At 45.4% G+C, this 20596-nt stretch overlaps 2 non-coding genes across 2 annotated transcripts; both read left to right on the forward strand.

Moving 5' to 3' along the window:
- The first annotated feature begins 13058 nt into the window (after window positions 1-13058).
- Window positions 13059-13131, forward strand: trnav-uac (transfer RNA valine (anticodon UAC)). The gene has a single exon. It is a non-coding gene; the product is annotated as a tRNA-Val (tRNA).
- A 2548-nt stretch (window positions 13132-15679) lies between these two features.
- On the forward strand, window positions 15680-15752 carry trnak-cuu (transfer RNA lysine (anticodon CUU)). The gene has a single exon. It is a non-coding gene; the product is annotated as a tRNA-Lys (tRNA).
- Window positions 15753-20596: the final 4844 nt, after the last annotated feature.

Raw genomic sequence — 20596 nt, forward strand, 5'->3', positions numbered from 1 at the left:
CAGCGACACGAAGATGCAACTTAAGCAGTACTGGCTAGCTCAGTCGGGAGAGTATGAGACTCTTAATCTCAGTGTTGTGAGTTCAAGCCCCAAGTTGGCCGATTTAATTTCCTTAAATTTTTATGTTGCTTTTACAGGAAAACATCATTAATTAACCCATAAATTATTTTGCACAATGAAAGAAATGCGAACTGAGGGAGAGTTGATCATTTAATCATTTGTTCTGTGCTCTGGAGAAAAATACAAGAACCAGGAGAGGAGTCGGCCATTTGAGCCAGCCTTCTTTTGCACTGAAACAAATTTAACCGTGTTTTTAAATGAGCAGTGCGAGATATTTAGAGGGCACCTTTCAATGTTTCACAAAACCATTCCTTTCGTTACAGCCACTCGGGATCGATTCCCGGCTTGGGAAGTAACTTTGATATCACTGTTTTAATTGATGTGGCGTCATTTTATTAAGTTCGATGGATGTCCCAAAGCACTTCAGAGTGGTGTCCAAACAAATGAGTTAGAATTGAAAATACTGAATGTCAGGAGTGGGATTTGAACACACACCTCCAGAGGAGACTGCGAACTGAACGCAGCGCCTTAGACCACTCGGACATCCTGATTGTTGGATGCTCCAGTTACACTGGAAAGTTTCAGACCGGCCACTTGTTCAGTGTTGCTGGAAGGCCCAGTGACCGGAATATCCTCTCCCCCGGGGTTTTCCTGAGCCTGTGCTCGGTGTACGGGGACCTTTTGGCAAGGGTCCGAGGTAGCTTACATGTGTAGGCTGCTTGCTGGCTTCAGGTGGTCTCTTTCCAGTGTGATCAATTCTTCAAACGACTTGCTTGCTGGTTTCTCGTGTGCCAGCAGGTCCTTCATTAAAGCGTATGTTTTTGAGCCACAGCTGGTCAAGAACTGGGCTCTTCTCTTGTCTGCCTTATTGTCGCCTAACCAGTCTTTGGTTACAAAGCTTTGCTGGAGCCATTCTATAAAGTGCTCCCAATTATATCCAGCATTGTATTTTTCATCTCAGCCGTTGGTCGCCATTCTGTGAATTCTGACATCCCGTAACTCGTCGCCACTGTAAAGTCCTGACCCTGGAATACAGACTCACACGAGGCACATGCTGAAGTCAAGGTCACTCTGGACTTGCACCTTGATTACACAGCGCTCGAATGCCACACTTGCCTGAGACCTGTCCTTATATACCTGTCTGGGAAAGGTATCCAGTGTCTCCTGCAAATGCACCCCTGGTGGTAAGGTAAGTTTGTGGTTACAGGTCATCTCTGGCTATAGTCATGTATGGCATGGTAAGGTACAGTTATGTACAGTAGTGTGAGATACATGACAGTATTGGTATTCATGGTGATTAGAGCAATTATTAATCGTCTCACAGACCTCAATTATTTTTATGCGATGAATTAATCGAGGATTGAAACCAGGTTAGTGCGCCATATCTTAACCCCTCGACCACCAGGGAACAGTTACGATGCATGTCGATATATTTATATATATTTATATACGAACCTGAATATCAACGGCTACCTACCTAGACCTCGTGGTGGAACGGTAGTTTGTCGAACTTTGAGTGAGAGAAATTGTTCCACAGTGACACCCATCTCAACTTTTGTTCACTTTTAAACACTAGAAACTGAGACAGGGGAATAAATAGTGAAACCAAATCACAGGGATATAGACAAGAGGAAGAGAGAAGGGGAAAAGTACTATCCCCACCCAGAACGAATGCAGAAACCCCTCTGCTTCGCTCGGGGTGACCACCCACAGCCTGGATACACTAACGTCCCAACAGCTCATTGACTGTCGGAGTGGGACTGTGCGGTGCTTCAGAGGACAGCTCGAAAAAGCAAAGTCACTGATTCCATCTCATGTGCTCCTCCAATCAAGAAGAGCAACACACTAAAAATGCTCCAATAATGGTTACACCTTATCTTCAGATTTGCTAAACAGTTGGCTCGTTGGTGTAGGGGTATGATTCCTATTCCGGGGTTGTTACTTGAAATTTGCGTGAGGTCCCGGGTTCAAATCCTGGACTAGCCCTCAATTTCCCCAAGAAGTTTGGAATTGCTTCGAACTTTTGCAAAGAAGGTCTTGCATTTCTTCAACACTTTTTAGGAACTCATGACGCCCCAAAGCGCTTTTTAGCCGTTGAGTTATGTTTGAAGTGTTGAAGTGTTGTATTGTGGGGAAAGATGTGCCCAAATAAACCCACACGAACCGCAACTCTTTGCGAAGGAGTTCGGTGCAAATAATCAGGTGCCTCAGGGACTTGGACTTTCTGTGAATGAGTTTTGCTTGTACCTGCGTTCAAGCTTGAAACAGTAACTGGGCTTCCATCTCACGGGAGCAGTGTCTAGCGGTAAGTGAGTAGGTGACCAGGTTGATGTGCGCCGTTTTCAATCTTTGAAATTTCACCAAACAAAGAAACGGTGAATCCAACTTTCCCTGTAAGCGACGGATTGAAGGGATCGCTGCTCCAAACAGAGCTGGAACACGCACAGTGCAGGAAAAGGGTCCGCAACATTAAATGTCAAAGTTATTAAGCAGACAATAATTAAACATACACTTAACAGCACTTACAACCAAACCATGCGAATGATAGCCGAAGAACTCAAACACGTTACAGTTCCCAGCTCGGTGTACAAATTGATCAAACATTAATCGGATTCTAAACTATCTGTTCCAAATGCCACATTTTATATCTTTTCCTTACCCCTGCTACGTGACAATTTAAACTTTTAATAGTATTACCGAACACAATTGTCCAACTTCTGATGGAAGGTCACTAACCGGAAACGTTAACTCTGTTTCTCTCTCCACAGATGCTGCCTGACCTGCTCAGTGTTTCCAGCATTTACTCTTTTTATTCTCCAAACTTATAATCAGAATATCACTTCGCTTGTCATCTAACTACACTCCTTCCTGATATGTAGCCTTGTCCTACAAACCAGGCTCCTTTCGGATGATTCAGGCATTCATTGGAATTAAAACTTCTTAATGATAACAATTATGTGAAGTATGTAACGATGTAATACTTGCCACCAGAGCGCGCGACTGTTTGAGTCCTAATGGTCACCTGCCCACACGAACAGGGCCAGTATAAATGTTTGGATGCCATGTATTTCAGGCACACTGCAGATATAATAAAGAAGACTAAGGTCACACTAAGTTTAGCTGACAGTACTCAGCCTCAGGGAAGTCTTCTATGCATAACTATTGGCGACGAGTAACAGAATTCGAATTTTCACGCAACAATGGCTGCTGTTGGAATATTAGAGAGATCCAAAGAGGATGATGATTGGGAAGCCTTCGTCGAGCAGCTCGACCTGTACTTTGTGGCCAACGAGCTGGAAGGAGACACTAACTTGGCCGAGCACAGGACGGTTCTCCTCACCAACTGTGGGCCTAAAATATACAGCCTCATCAAGAATCTGCTCACACCGACAAAACCAAAGGAGAAGGAATATTCAGAGTTGTGCACACTGGTTTGGGACTTCCTAAAGCCGAAGGAGAGTATCCTCATGGCCAGATATCGTTTTTACACGCACCATCGCTCGGGGAACCAGGACCTGGCGGATTATGTCACCGACCTGAGACACCTCGCGGGACCTTGCTATTTTGGAGCTGCGTTGGGGCAAATGCTGCGGGAGTTTTACGTGCTGGGCATCAGCCACGAGGTCATTCTTCGAAAGCTGCTGGCTGCTGAAACCCGAGATCTGAGCAGGGCCATCGCGATCGCCCAGGCATGCATGGCCATGGACGGTAACACCAAACAGATATCGTCTCAACATCGAAGCTCACCGGCAAGTACTGTGCATAAAATGATGTCGCTAGCAGGCCGAACTGCATATGGCAGGGTCTATACGTCTGTGGCTGCAAGATCTGCAAAGACAAACGTAGGTCCTCTGCAGTCAGAATCAGGGGAAGTCATAACGGGGAACAAAGAAATGGCGGACCAATTGAACAAGTACTTTGGTTCGGTATTCACGAAGGAGGACACGAACAACCTTCCGGTTATAAAAGAGGTCGGGGGGTCTGGTAAGGAGGAGGAACTGAGGGAAATCCTTATTTGTCGGGAAATTGTGTTGGGGAAATTGATGGGATTGAAGGCCGATAAATCCCCAGGGCCTGATGGACTGCATCCCAGAGTACTTAAGGAGGTGGCCTTGGAAATAGTGGATGCGTTGACAGTCATTTGCCAACATTACATTGACTCTGGATCAGTTCCTATGGAGTGGAGGGTAGCCAATGTAACCCCACTTTTTTAAAAAGGATGGACAGAGAAAACAGGGAATTATAGACAGGTCAGCCTGACATCGGTAGTGGGTAAAATGATGGAATCAATTATTAAGGATGTCATAGCAGTGCATTTGGAAAAAAGGTGACATGATAGGTCCAAGTCAGCATGGACTTGTGAAAGGGAAATCATGCTTGACAAATCTTCTTGAATTTTTTGAGGATGTTTCCAGTAGAGTGGATAAGGGAGAACCAGTTGATGTGGTATATTTGGACTTTCCGAAGGCGTTCGACAAGGTCCCACACAAGAGATTGATGTGCAAAGTTAGAGCACATGCGATTGTGGGTAGTGTACTGACATGGATTGAGAACTGGTTGTCAGACAGGAAGCAAAGTGTAGGAGTAAATGGGTACTTTTCAGAATGGCAGGCAGTGACGAGTGGGGTACCGCAAGGTTCTCTGCTGGGGCCCCAGCTGTTTACACTGTACATTAATGATTTAGATGAGGGGATTAAATGTAGTATCTCAAAATTTGCGGATGACACTAAGTTGGGTGGCAGTGTGAGCTGCGAGGAGGATGCTGTGAGGCTGCAGAACGACTTGGATAGGTTAGGTGAGTGGGCAAATGCATGGCAGATGAAGTACAATGTGGATAAATGTGAGGTTATCCACTTTGGTGGTAAAAACAGAGAGACAGACTATTATCTGAATGGTGACAGATTAGGAAAAGGGGAGGTGCAAAGAGACCTGGGTGCCATGGTACATCAGTCATTGAAGGTTGGCATGCAAGTGCAGCAGGCGGTTAAGAAATCAAATGGCATGTTGGCCTTCATAGCAAGGGGATTTGAGTACAGGGGCAGGGAGGTGTTGCTACAGTTGTACAGGGCATTGGTGAGGCCACACCTGGAGTATTGTGTACAGTTTTGGTCTCCTAACCTGAGGAAGGACATTCTTGCTATTGAGGGAGTGCAGCGAAGGTTCACCAGACTGATTCCCGGGATGGCGGGACTGACCTATCAAGAAAGATTGGATCAACTGGGCTTGTATTCACTGGAGTTCAGAAGAATGAGAGGTGACCTCATAGAAACATATACAATTCTGACGGGGTTAGACATGTTAGATGCAGGAAGAATGTTCGCAATGTTGGGGAAGTACAGAACCAGAGGTCACAGTCTAAATATAAGGGGTAAGCCATTTAGGACCGAGATGCGGACGAATGTCTTCACCCAGAGAGTGGTGAACCTGTGGAATTCTCAACCGCAGAAAGTTGTTGAGGCCAATTCACTAAATATATTCAAAAAGGAGTTAGTTGAGGTCCTTACTACTGGGGGGATCAAGGGGTATGGCGAGAAAGCAGGAATGGGGTACTGAAGTTGAATGTTCAGCCATGAACTCTTTGAATGGCGGTGCAGGCTAGAAGGGCCGAATGGCCTACTCCTGCACCTATTTTCTATGTTTCTATGTTTCTATGACTCAGAGTGCGCCATCGGGGGTGAATGTGAATCTATTAACACCGCGTTGGTGCTGCGGGGATAATCCTCGGGCCCATCAATGTCGATTCAAGCACTACGTGTGCAAAGGCTGCACAACGATGGGGTACCTCCAGTGAATGTGCAAACGTGCTGTGACATACCACGTGGCAGAGGATGATCGATCCGGCACGGATCATGCAGCACAGGCAACTCAACCCGAGGAACAAGGACTCCCTGGTGCAAGTGGGGATGTTGCATTTTATCAGGGAGGCTTTGAGGGTGTGCCCGAAACGTTTCCTCTGCCCACCTGGGGCTCGCTTACCGTGTCGGAGTTCTGAGTAGAGCGTTTGCTTAGGGAGTCTCGTGTTGGGCATGTGGACAATGTGGCCCGCCCAACGGAGCGTGTCGAGTGTGGTCAGTGCTTCAATGCTGGGGATGTTGGCCTGATCGAGAACACTGATGTTGGTGCGTCTGTCCTCCCAGGGGATTTGCAGTATCTTGCGGAGACTGCTCTGGTGATATTTCTCCAATGATTTGAGATGTCTGCTGTATATAGTCCATGTCTCGGATCCATACCGCGGGACAGTTATCACCACCGCCCTGCACACCATAAGCTTGGTGCCAGATTTGAGATCCTGGTCTTCAAACAGTCTCCTCCTCAGGTGATCGAAGGCTGTGCTGGCACACTGGAGGCGGTGTTTGACCTCGTCTTCGATGTCTGCCCTTGCTGATAGTAGGTTTCCGAGGCGTGGAAAATGATCCACGCTGTCGAAGGCCACACTTACAGCCTTCTTAAATACAGCACCCTCATTCTATTCTCTTAAAACAAGTTCCTTAATTTTCGGCTAGCTGTGTAGGTTACAGCTGTGGTTTTATCCTGAGATAGATTATATCATAGTGTTTCCATTGTGTAGAAGTTATCACATCCGCCTCACACACGAAAGGTCCCCGGTCCGAAACCGGGCGGAAAGATCTTGAAAACTTGAAAATGGGCCGAATGGCTGACTCCTGCTCCTAATTCTTACGTTCTTATTGTCTCTTGACCTTTCACAGGAGAACAAACTCTCCTCTGAACATGCATAAGAAAGCTCCAGAAAATATTTCCGTCCGAGGTGCTTTCGCGTGTGAGGCGAACGTGTTAACAGTTACACTGCGGAAACATCTCCACTTTCAGCACCAGATTACCAAAATTAAACCCAATGAGATCGGGATAAAAGTTCCTCACATGCTCAGGGCAAAATACCTGAATGATGGTCTACAAAAGAATGAACAAATTTCAGCACGAGGTCAGACGGAAATGTTAAGCGAGCAGGAGGACTGCTGAATTGCACTTTTAAGGAGTTGGTGATGACAAAATAAATGGTTTCCGCTGAAAGATAAGAAAATTCACAAGTGGGATTCGAACCCACATCTTCAGAGAAAACTGCAATTTGAACGCAGCACCTTAGAGCGCTCGGCCATCCTGACTATGCAGCCCTGTGTGTGGCCACCTGCAGGTTGATTTTGAACTTTTGTGTCCTGTCACATGAAATAAATAAGGGCAGCAGGCGTATCTCTGCCTGACACCGGGGAAACAGTGAGACAGACATTGCAGCAAGGGTCTGGTTATTGTCAAGCAGCAAATGAAATATTACTTCTGGAAGAAAAATACCCAAAAAAACAATGACCCTAAAGTGATTTGAACACGCAACCTTCTGATCAGGAGCCAGACACACTACCGTTGCACCATGAGACCTACACAATGAGCTGGAGATTTTCGTCTATATGAAGGTTCTGCAATACAAGGGGCTTTAAAATCCCCGCCCATTCCCACCAGGTATCACAAACAGCGCTCACCGGACAGTCACCGTATGGTTTGTTCGAAAACTTTTCTCTTGCTTTCACTGGAAACCATCATTAATTATCCCCTCACCTACTTTTGCACAATCAAACAAATGCTAACTCAGGGACACGCCATACTTCAATCATTTGGCCTGTGCTTTGCATCTCAACTCGAAAACCATATCCCATTTTACTCACTGAATTTTAGCTTTCTGGTTCAAAGTCTTCAGGGATCTGGGGCAACTTTTATCAAATTTAGCAGCACCGGTTTGTCCTATCGTGCACACAAAATAATATCAGTCGTGAAGATAAAATCCCACCGTGCGTATTTCCCGATTCAATGCTGTCGGATTTCAAATAAAGTGAAAGAATTTTACAGTGAAAAGATTTGCAAATGTTACTTGTATTTGTGTCTTTTATTAAACTTTGTGGCGTCTGACTCCCGTTCAAGCCACTGCTGAATAAGAAAGGAGGGTTTGATGTTGACCAGCTCATCCTTCATATTCAGTGGTTTCTCACCCTTTGGTGGGCTGCAGTGCAGCGGATATCACGTTGGCCTCACACGTAAAAGGTCCCCGATGGATCCGTTTTCTCTCAGTCAAAGTTACCTATTAATTAAAGTGAAAGAAAGAGCAATTAAGGAATAAAGGAGCCCTTTCACCAGGAGAATAAACAGCAAATCCTGGAAATCTCAGCAGGGCAGGCGGCATTTGCCAGGAGACTAAACTCAGGATTGAACCAGGGACCTTTCCCGTGTAAAGCAAACGTGATAATCACTAAACTACAGAAACCTCTGGTACAATAACCCCAACAGTGGGCAGGTGACCAGTGAGCTCCCACTGTGCTGATCGGCATTGTGTGTTGGCTCACCTAAAACATATTCTGTCCGACACTGAAAGTTTACAATCCTTCTCCTCCGCTGCCCTTTACAGAAATGTCAGGGATCACCCAGCCACCGTGTTCACTTCCACATCCTCACAGTGGGGCCACAGAAGTTCCCACCTTTCTATCCGCGATCAGTGAACTCACCCAGTTTACAAAATTAAACCCGGAATACGTGCCCGGCAAAGGGCAGGAGAAGTCAGATAGTCTGTAAGCTCGGGCTATCACAGAAAGTATTGGTATTCATGGTGGTTACAGCAATTATTAATCGTCTCACAGACCTCAATTATTTTTATGCGATGAATTGATCGAGGATTGAAACCAGGTCAGTTCGCCGGGTCTTAACCGCTCGCCCACCAGGGAACAGTTACGATACATGTCGATATATTTATATATATTTATATATGACCCTCAATATCAACGGCTACCTACATCGACCTCGTGCTGCCCACGGTAGTGTGTCCAACTTTGAGTTAGAGAAATTGTTCCACAGTGACACCCATTTCATCTTTTGTTCCCTTTTAAACACTAGAAACTGAGACAGGGGAATAAATAGAGAAACCAAAACACAGCGTTATAGACAAGAGGAAGAGAGAAGGGGAAAGATACTGTCCCCACACAGAACTAATGCAGAAACCCCTCTGCTGTGCTCGGGGTGACCACCCACAGCCTGGATACACTAACGTCCCAACAGCTCATTGACTGTCGGAGTTGGACCGTGCAGTGCTTCAGAAGACAGGTCAATAAAGCAAAGTCACTGATTCCATCTCATGTGCTCCTCCGATCAAGAACAGCAACACACTAAAAATATTTCAATAATGGTTAGACCTTATCTCCACGAGTATCGAGCAGTTGGCTCGTTGGTCTAGAGGTATGACTTTCGCTTCGGGATTGTTGTTTGAAATTTGAGAGAGGTCCCGGGTTCAAATCCCAGACGAGCCTTCAGTTTACCCAATAATTTTCAAATTGCATCCAACTTTTGCAAAGAAGGACTTGAATTTCTACAACACCTTTCAGGAACTCATGACGCCCCAAAGCGTTTTGCAGCCGTTGAGTTATGTTTTGAGTGTTGTAGTGTGGGGAAAGATGTGCCCAAATCACCCCACAAGAACCGCAACTTTTTGCGAAGGAGTTTGGTGCAAATACTCAGGTGCCTCAGGGACTTGGACTTTCTAATAATGAGTTTTGCTTGTACCTGCGTTCAAGCTTGTAACAGTAACTGGGCTTCCATCTCACGGGAGCAGCGTGTAGCGGTTAGTGAGTAGGTGACCAGGTTGATGTGCGCCGCTTTCAATCTTTGAAATTTCACCAAACAAAGATCCGGTGAATCCAACTGTCCCTTTCAACGACTGATTGAAGGGATCGGTGCTCCAAACAGAGCTGGAACACACGCAGTGCAGGAATAGGGTCCGCAGCATTAAATGTCAGAGTTATTAAGCAGACAATAATTAAACATACACTTAACAGTACTTACACCCAAACCTTGCGAATGTTAGCCGAAGAACTCAAACACGTTACAGTTCCCAGCTCGGTGTACAAATTGATCAAACATTAATCGGATTCTAAACTATCTGTTCCAAATGCCACATTTTATAGCTTTCCCTTACCCCTGCTTCGTGACAATTGAAACTTTTAATAGTATTACCTAACACAACTGCCCAACTTCTGATGGAAGTTCATTAACCTGAAACGTTAACTCTGTTTCTGTCTCCACAGATGCTGCCTGGCCTGCTCAGTGTTTCCAGTATTTACTCTTTTTATTCTCCAAATTTATCATCAGAGTATCACTTCCCTTGTCATCTAACTACGCTCCTTCCTGATATGTAGCTTTGTCCTACAAACCAGGCTCCTTTCTGATGATTCAGGCATTCATTGGAATTATAACTTCTTAACGATAACAATTATGTGAAGTATGTAACTATGTAATACTTGCCACCAGAGGGCGTGACTGTTGGAGTCCTAATGGTCACTTGCCCACACCTGCAGGGCCAGTTTCAAAGGTTGGCTGCCATGTTGTTCAGGCACTCTGGAGTTGTAATAAAGAAGACTAAAATCAGACTAAGTTTAGCTCACAGTACTCAGCCTCCTGGTGTTCTACTTTTCACAACAATTGGCATCCATTAACAGAATACAAACCTTCACACAACCATGGCTGCTGTTGGAATATCAGAGAGATTCATAGAGAGTGAAATAAATGAAGGCAGCAGGCGGATCTCTGCCTGACACCGGGGAAACAGGGAGACAGACCTTGGAGCAAAGGGATATGGATGGATTAGGCAAAACTTGAGGCATCTGATTCAGGAGAGTCGCGGGGCGTGGAAATTCGGGAGTTTAATGACTTTGAAAGGAACAATTTTTTTTGTGCCGTTTTTTTCAGAGAAATGTTTGTGAAAGGATTTTTTTGCAGGAAGGGATGCAGCATTTAACCTTTTGCCTTAGCACTTGTTTCTGGGTGTCAGGATCACATTTCTTTTCAATGTTATTCTTCCAGAATTAATATTTCATTTGCTGTTTGACAATAACCCAGACCCTTTCTCCAAGGTCTGTTTCACTCTTTCCCCGGTGTCAGGCAGAGATCCGCCTGCTGACCTGATTTATTTCAAGTTCAAAATCAACCTGCAGGTGGCCATACACAGCACTGAATAGTAATGATGGCCGAGTTGTCTAAGATGATGTGCTCAGGTCACTATAGATAGTGTTCGAATCCTATTGCAGACATTTCTTGTATTGAATCATGAGGCAGAACCCATTTGTTTTGTCACCACCAACTCCTTCAAAGTGCGATTCAGCAGTCCACCTGCTCGCTTAACATTTCCGTCTGACCTGGTGCGGAAATTTGTTCAATCTTTTGTAGAACGACAATTATTTATTTTGCCCTGAGCATGTGAGGAACTTTTCTCCCGATCTCATTGGGTTTAATTTTGGTAATCTGGTGCTGAAAGTGGAGATGTTTCCGCAGTGTAACGGTTAACACCTTCTAGTTTTTTGAGTTCATGCTCAACTTTCTCCTTGAGTGCATATGGTACAGAACGGAGCTTGTAGTAAACTAATCTAGCGTCCTTCTGTACCCTGACACTCGCCTTGAAGCCTTGGATCGGACTGTCCGTTTCGCAGAACACCTTTGGATATTTCTTGATAACCTCATCCGTTGATGAAAATCTCGCTTCCACACAGAAAATCTGACTACAATCCAGCTTCAGTGAACTTAATCAATTTCTTCCTTGTAAGGCAGACTTGTCTCTTTTCACTACTATTCGAGGCAAGTTCTGAAATTGATCTTATATTTCACCGATCGGTGCAGTGATATGACCTACCACAGGAATTTACTCTCCCGAGTAGCCTCGCAGCTCTATCTTGGGTTTCTCCAGTTGGAAAGCAAGCAATTTGTCGCGGTACAGTGACTCCGGTATAAAACTCACGGATGCACCCGTGTCAATTTCCATTGGTATCTTGAATCCAGCAACATCTATGTGGATTTTGATGCTTTCCGAATCACTGTCCGTTAAACTCGTGCTCCTGATGATGTGTAACTCTAAAATCTCCTCGTCCTGTTGCTGGTCTTCCATACTATGTAGTCTCTTGGGATTTCTACTCATAGCTTTGAACGCTGGACTCATAGCTTTAAAAACAGGTTTAACCTTCAGTCAGCATGCCTTCGCAAGATGCCCAGTCTTTCTGTCGAAGAAACATTCTGCCTTCACGTGTGGACAACTTTGAGCAATCTGTTGTCCCAGGAACCTACAGCATGACTTCGACGCTCTGGTAGAATTTCCAGTTTCTGAGGATTTGGGCTCCCTTATTATACCTTCAAATGCTCTGATAATGATTCCACGAGACAATGTGTCGTTCTTTAACTGTAGTGACCTGAGTCCTTTATTGATAACCACAGAGTGAGGATCACACCTGGTGGCCTGCCTTTTATACTAGGCCAGGCACACCTGTGCAGGTAAGCTACAAGTCTCCCACTGCAGTGCCCTCTGGTGGCACACCTTGTAATAGTATAGCAGGAAGGGGGTACTGAAGTTTCATGTTCAGACATGAACTCATTGAATGGCGGTGCAGGCAAGAAGGGCTGAATGGTCTGCTCCTGTACCGATTTTCTATGTTTCTATGTTTCTACAAGGAGTAAACATGTAGAACACATGACAGGTGTCACTGTGGAACCGTTTCTCTCACTCAAAGTTAGACGCACTACCGTGGGCACCACGAGGTCTCGGTTGGTAGCCATTGACATTAAGGTTCATATATAAATATATATAAATATATTGACATGCATCGTAACTGATTAATAATTGCTGTAATCACCATGAATACCAATACTTTCTGTGATAGACCGAGCTTACAGACTATATGGCTTCTCCTGCACTTTGCCGGGAACGTGTTTGGTGTTTAATTTTGTAAACTGGGTGAGTTCGCTGATCGCGGGGAGACAGTAGAAGCCTCTGTGGCCCCACTGTGAGGATGTGGAAGTGAACACGGTGGCTGGGTGATCCCTGACATTTCTGTAAAGGGCAGCGGAGGAGAAGGATTGAGAACTTTCAGTGTGGGACAGAAGTTGTTTCAGGTGAGCCAACACATTCCCGATCAGCACAGAGGGAGCTCACTGGTCAGCTCCTCGCTGTGGGGACAGTTGTACACGAGGTTTCTGTAGTGTAGTGGTTATCACGTTTGCTTTACACGCGAAAGGTCCCTGGTTCAATCCCAGGCAGAAACATTATGTTCAAACTTGCTGTGGATGAACAATCAGAAGCAAGTTTAGTCTCCCTGCAAATGCCGCCTGACCTGCTGAGATTTCCAGCATTTGCTGTTTTTATTTGCTATTTATTCTCCTGGCAAAAGTGCTCCCTTATTCATTAATTGCTCTTTATTTCACCGATAAATAGATAACTTTGAGTGAGAGAAAACGGATCCACCGGGGACCTTTTGCGTGTGAGGCCAACGTGATATCCGCTACACTGCAGCCCATCAAAGGGCGAGAAACCACTGAATATAAAGGATGAGCTGACAAATATCTGGGGCAGTGCAGTCTGGTCAATGTCAAACCCTACTTTCTTATTCAGCAGTGGCATGAACGGGAGTCAGACGCCACAAAATTTAATTAAAGACACAAATACAAGTAACACTTGCAAATCTTTTCAGTGTAAAATTATTTTACTTTATTTGAAATGCTACTGCTTTGAATCTGAAAATACACACGGTGGGATTTTATCTTCACTACGGATTGTATTTTGTGTGCACGGTAGGAATAATCGGTGCAGATAAATTTGATAAAAGTTGCCCCAGATTTGTGGTGTCATCGGAAATGAACACTTTCAACCAGAAAGCTAAAATACAGTGCGTAAAATGGTTAACATGCATAAGAACATAAGATCATTAGAAATAGGAGCAGGCGTGGGCCATACGGCCCCTCGAGCCTGCTCCACCATTTGATACAATCATGGCTGATCTGATAATGGACTCAGGTCCACTTCCCTGCCCGCTCCCCAAAGCACAGGCCAAATGTTTGAAGTATAGATTGTCCATGAGTTAGCATTTGTTTGATTGTGTAAAGAAGCTGAGGGGTTAATTAATGATGGTTTCCCGTGAAAGCAAGAGAAAAGTTTTCGAGCAAACTATCCGGTGACTGTCAGCTGAACGCTGCTTATGATAACTGGTGGGAATGGGCGGGGATTTTAAAACCCTTGGTATTGCAGAACCTTCATATAGACGAACATCTCCAGCTTACTGTGTAGTCCTCGTGGTGCAACGGTAGTGTGATTGACTGCAGATCAGAAGGTTGTGTGTTCAAATCATGTAGGGGTATTGCTCTTTTGGATATTGTTCTTCCAGAATTAATATTTCCTTTGCTGTTTGGCAATAACCAGACCCATGCTCCAATGTCTGTCTCACTGTTTCCCCGGTGTCAGGCAGAGATACGCCTGCTGCCCTCATTTATATCATGTGACAGGACACAAAAGTTCAAAATCAACCTGCAGGTGGCCACACACAGCACTGAATAGTCAGGATGGCCGGGCGGTCGAAGGTGCTGTGTTCAGGTCACTGTCTCCTCTGCACGTGTGTTCAGCTTGAATTCCAATTCTACAATTATTATCATTAAACGGAACACATTTGTTTGACACCACGGCCAACTCCTTCAAAGTGGGATTCAGCAGTTCAGCTGCTCGCTTAACATTTCCGTCTGACCTGGTGCTGGAGTTTGTTAAAGAGAGTCAGTGCAGAAGATTCAACCTTTCACCTTATTCCTGAGCACCACCTTCTTACCTGAGGCCAGAAAGTCTCAAGCCGTGCATTCCTGATCCTAACCACTCGCTGCTAAATGTACAGCTCCTGTTCCGATGTGTAAAGTCTGGGAAACACGAGATCAATTCCTACCACACTCAAAGCCTTCCTAAATATAGCACCATTATTCTATTCTCGTAAAAGCAGCTCCTGAAGTATCGGCCAGCTGTGTAGATTAAAGCACTGGTTATGTTCCTCGCTGTGTGTCAATAGCAGATTTTCCGTAGTGTCGTGGTTATCACATTTGCTTAACAGGTGAAAAGTTCCCGCTCTTCGCAACCGGGCGTAAATATTTTGAACATTGATCAATTAACATTGAGCATATGAGGAACTTTTCTCCCGATCCCATTGGGTTTAATTCTGGTAATCTGGTGCTGAAAGTGGAGATGTATCTGCAGTGTAGCGGTTAACACGTTCGCCTCACATGTAAATCATAGACACCATCAGAGGCAGTCCCTCGGGATCGAAGAGGACTTGCTTCCACTCCCACAGTGAGTCCTTTGATGGCTGAACAGCTCGATACGAGAGCCACAGACGCTGTTACAGGTGGGACAGAAATACGTCGAGGGAAGGGGTCGGTGGGACTGGTTTGCCGCGTGCTCCTTGCGCTGCCTGCGCTTGGTCACTTCATGCTCCTTGCGTCGAGAGTCAAAGAGCTTAATGCCCTCCCAGATCGACTTTCTCCACCTCGGGCGTGTCTGCGGCCAGGGTCTCCCAGGTGTCAGTGATGATGTCGCACTTTACCAGGGAGGTTTGAGGGTGTCCTTGTAACGTTTCCGCTGTCCTCCTTTGACTCGTTTACCCTGAAGGAGCTCCGCATAAACACGTAAGGATTAGGGGCCGGAGTTGGCCATTCGGCCCCTCGAGCCTGGTCCACCATTCAAGAAGACCCTGGCAGTTCTTCAACTGCAAGTTTAAACGTCTGGGGCGGAGCCAACAGGCGCCTGGCTGCAATGAGCGATGCAAATCGCTGTTGGCGGCAAGCCTGGCTAGCTCAGTCGGTGGAGCATAAGAGTCTTAATCTCAGCGTCGTGGGTTCGAGCCCCACGTTGGGCGATTGCATTTCTTTTCATTTAATGTTGCTTTCATGGAAAACCTCTGACCGAATCGGCACAAAACAAAAATGTTCCTTTCAAAGTCATTGAACTCCCAAATTTCCACGCCCCGCGAATCAACTGAATCAGATGCCTTTATTTTTGCCGACTCAATCCATGTCCCTTTGCAATGTTGTGCTCCCACCCACACTATTAAATGTGCCACAATCTTATCGAATCATGGAATGGTTACAGCACGGAAGGCCATTCGGCCGATCGAGCCCGTGCCGACTCTCAGCGAGTCCCACTCCGCCGCCCTTTCCCCGTAGACCTGCAATTGTTTTACCTTCAGACACTTATCCAACTCCTGTCTGAAAGATAAGATTGAGTCTTCCTCCACCGCCCTTTCAAGCCGTGCATTCCAGATCCTAACCACTCGCTGCTAAATGGCCAGCTCCTGTTCCTATGTGTAAAGTCTGGGAAACACGAGATCAATTCCTGCCACAATCACAGCCTTCCTAAAAATAGCACCGCCATTCTCTTCTCGTAAAACCAGCTCCTGAAGTATCAGCCAGCTGTGTAGGTTAAAGCTCTGGTGATATTCCTAAGATTGCTTTAACCACAGTGTTACTGTAGTGTAGCGGTTATCACTTTTCTCTCACACGTGAAAGGTCCCCAGTTCGAGCCCAGGTGGGAATATAATTTTGGAGACTATTCTTGCTGTGAAATAAATTGAACAAAAGTCGCCCCAGGTTCCTTGTCGCATGAGCACTGAACATCTTAAACCCGTCTCCGAAATACAGAGTGTGCAAAGTCAGATAAGGGAGAAAATTTCATCAATGATTCAAAATCCTTAAATAACTAAAGTTCAGTTGATGAAGTTTCCACTGTCCCTCAGTAATAATTCTACAAAGCAACGCTGTCAGTTAATGAATGGGGAATAAAACAAATAATCTTCACCCATCCCCATTCCCCGACACACACTTTAAATCGTTGCATGTCATTATTTTAAAGATTTTGAATGAAAGAGTTACTTTCTGAATCCGTGCTCCCTCTGTGAGCACCGCATCACTAAACGAGCAGGAAACACATTAAACACTTTACCACAATTGCTGACATTTCTTAGCTTTTTTCTTGTGTTTTTTCAGCTCTTCGTCCTTTTCAGCTGCTGACTGCGGATATTGCTGTGAGTAAACCTGAACACAATGCAATGTCTGTCTCACTGATTCCCCGGTGTCAGGCAGAGATACGCCTGCTGCATTCATTTATTTCATGTGACCGGACACAAATGTTCAAAATCAACCTGCAGGTGGCCACACAGAGCACTGAATAGTCAGGATGGCCGAGCGGTCTGCAGTTTTGTATTCAGGTCACTGTCTCCTCTGGAGATGTGGGTTTAGGTCCCACTTCTGATATTATTTTTGAACCAAAAACTAATGTGCGATAAAATGGAACAAGACCAGTCCGGGGTACATTGTCACATGATGCAAGCTACCTCCAACCCGGACCAAAGCTCCCCGTGCACCGATCACATGTTCAGGAAAACCCGAGGGTAGAGGATAGCCCGGTCACTGGGCCTTCCAGTAACACTGAACAAGTGCCCTGTTGAAACTTTCCAGAGTAATAACTCGTAACTGCAGCATTGAAATGTGCCCTCTAAATATCTCGCACTGCTCATTTAAAAACACGGTTATAATTTGTTTCAGTGCGAAAGAAGGCAGGCTCGAAGGGCCAAATGGCCGACTCCTGCCCCTGGTTCTTGTGTTCTTATACAGAATAAATGATCAAATGATCAACTCTCCCTCAGTTCGCATTTCTTTCATTGTGCAAAAGAAGATTATGGGTTCATTAATGATGTTTTCCTGTGAAAGCACCATAAAAGTTTAAGAAAAATAGTTCACCTAACATGGGGCTCTAACCCACGACCTGTAGATTAAGAGTCTTATACTCTACCGACGCAGCTAGTCGGGCCTGCTTAAGTTGCATCTTCCAGTCGCTGATTGCTGCCAGGCGCCTGTTGGCATCGCCCCGTGGGTTGATCTCGAGCTTCAAACGACGAAACAGGTTCTCCTGTATTTCAAGGTGTGTACGGAGATCAATCATCAAAAGCCGTGTCATTAACCACAGCTGGGCCGTCAATGTTATGATCGCAAAGTGCTTTCAGTCCTTGTCAATATCTCTTGTCTATTTGCCGGTGTTTCCCGATTCTGTCAGTCTCTCTGGCTCTCTTTAATCGATGTATAGTCACCTGCAGGTTGATTCTCGATGAATGCCTGTGTTTGTGTCTTCAACAACAACAGAAAATGCTTCTTATATATTTGTGACTTTCTCTCCAATGCCTTGATATCCTTCCTAAATTGTGGTGCTCAGAACTGAAAACTGTTCTCCAACTGAGGCCTAAACGGGATTGAAAATGTTTGGTATAACTTCCTCGCTGGTGTCCTCTATTTCACTATATATAAAGCCAAGGGCCCTGTATTCTTTTTAAACAACTTCGCAACTTATCTACCCAGCTTCAAATATTTCTGTGTGTAAATCAATCAATCCTTCTGATTGCCTTTTAAGACAATACCATTTAGTTTATGTTTTCTCATGTCACCTCCCTTTGTTTCCCAGACCTTACTCACAGGTACAGGAGGAGGCCGATTCAGCCCCTCGAGACTGTTGCACAGGAACAGGAGGAGTCCCATTCAGCAGAATTGTACAGGGCAGAACCCACGAGTCTGCAACTGCCAGCAGGCCTCAGGTGACCCAGCTGACTCAGAGTCCCCAACAAAGGATGAGTGCAAGGCAATTCACACCTTGTTGGTGTTGTGCAGGCTTCCATTCAGCCTATTCATGCCGCTTCAAAGGGTATGTTTGCAAGAGCTGTGGAACAATGGGGCATCTCGAACGAGCTTGCGAATGAGCTGCAAGCTCTGCAAAACCTGCTAACCACTTTTATGTTGCTTTCACGGGAATTAATCTTCTTTTGCACAATGAAAGAAATGCTAACTGTTTTGGTCTCCTTATTTAAGGAGGGATATACTTACATTGTAGGCAGTTCAGACAATGTTCACGAGGATGCAGGAAGAATGTTCCCGATGACAAGTTGGCAAAAATAATTAAAGTCTGTGAGATACTCAACGATTATTTCAATAATTAATCCACCCACAACATTTGAGATACAACAAGGATCCATATCTTTGCCAAGACCAGCCAGCTCAATTGATCAAACATAAACTCTTAATCTCAGGGTTGGGGGTTTGAGCCCCACGTTGGGTAAATAGCTTTTGTTGCAAGCCAGCAATGACATGCACTCTTTCACTAATCCACCCCAACTTTCAGTAACACAGTCCCGCCTAAAGAATGAGGAATTGTGGGTGACTGCATGTTGATCAGCAGAGAACTTCCTCCTCTCCGATTCAACTAAGGCTCAGCCTCCCACGATCACCTCTCGACAGGACAGTCTGCTGTCCAGATCGATTATAAAGAGGCTTGGAATACAAGAGCAGGGAGGTTATTCTTGAACTGTTAGGCCACAGCTAGAGTACTGCATGCAGTTCTGGTCATCATATTACAGCAAGGACGTGATTGCACTGGAGAGGGTACAGAATAGGTTTATGAGGATGTTGCCGGGACTGGAGAATTTTAGCTCTGAGCAGAGATTGGATAGGCTGGTTTGTTTTCCTTGGAACAGAAGATGCTGAGGGGAGAGGATTGAGGTGTATAAAATTATGAAGGGCCTGGATAAAGTGGACAGGAAGGACCTGTTTCCCTTAGAAGAGGGGTCAACAACCAGGGGGCACAGATTTAAAGTAATTGATCGAAGATTTAGAGGGGATTGAGGGGAAATCACTGGAACTCACTGCCTGAAAGGGTGATCGAGTCAGAAACACTCAGTACATTTAAAAAGTACTTGGATGTGCACCTGAAGTGCCGTAACTACAGGGCTACGGAACGAGAGCTGGAAAGTGGGACTGGGCTGGGGAGCTTTTTGTCGGCTGGCACGGACACGATGGGCCGAATGGCCTCCTTCCGTGCTGTAAATTTCTCTGATTCCATGATGAGCAATTAACATTTTAAACCAGTCTCCTAATACACAGAGTGAGTAAAGTCAGATCGGGGATAAAAATTCCTCAAGGGACACACAGGGTAAGATAAAGGAAAAAGGGAAGCTTAGGACAGATAGCGAGAACTCGACACTGCAGAAAATCGAGAGGAGTATAAAAAGAGCAGGGGTGCAGGATCAGAACAGCCACGATATTATTGGATGGTGGAGCAGGCAATAGTGGCCGATTGGCCGACTCCTGCTCCTTACGTACTTATGTTAATTGTTGAATCATTGCCCATTACACGCACTTTACTTGAGGTGTCTGATTCATAATGTTCATTGTAACATGTAATGAACATGTAACAGTGTAATATCTCCAAGTTTGCAGATGACACTAAACTGGGTGGCGGTGTGAGCTGTGAGGGGGACGCTAAGAGGCTGCAGGGTGACTTGGACAGGTTAGGCGAGTGGGCAAATGCATGGCAGATGCAGTATAATGTGGATAAATGTGAGGTTATCCAGTTTGGGGGCAAATACACTCGGGCAGAATATTATCTGAATGGCGGCAGATTAGGAAAAGGGACGGTGCAACGAGACCTGGTTGTCATGGTTCATCAGTCATTGAAAGTTGGCATGCAGGTACAGCAGGCGATGAAGAAGGCAAATGGCATGTTGGCATTCATGGCGAGGAGATTTGAGTATAGGAGCAGGGAGGTATTACTGCAGTTGTACAGGGCCTTGGTGAGGCCCCACCTGGAATATTGTGTTCAGTTTTGGTCTCCTAATCAGGAAGGACGTACTTGCTATTGAGGGAGTGCAACGAAGGTTCACCA

This window comes from Pristiophorus japonicus, unplaced genomic scaffold (assembly GCF_044704955.1).
Source record: "Pristiophorus japonicus isolate sPriJap1 unplaced genomic scaffold, sPriJap1.hap1 HAP1_SCAFFOLD_45, whole genome shotgun sequence".
NCBI lineage: Eukaryota > Metazoa > Chordata > Chondrichthyes > Pristiophoridae > Pristiophorus > Pristiophorus japonicus.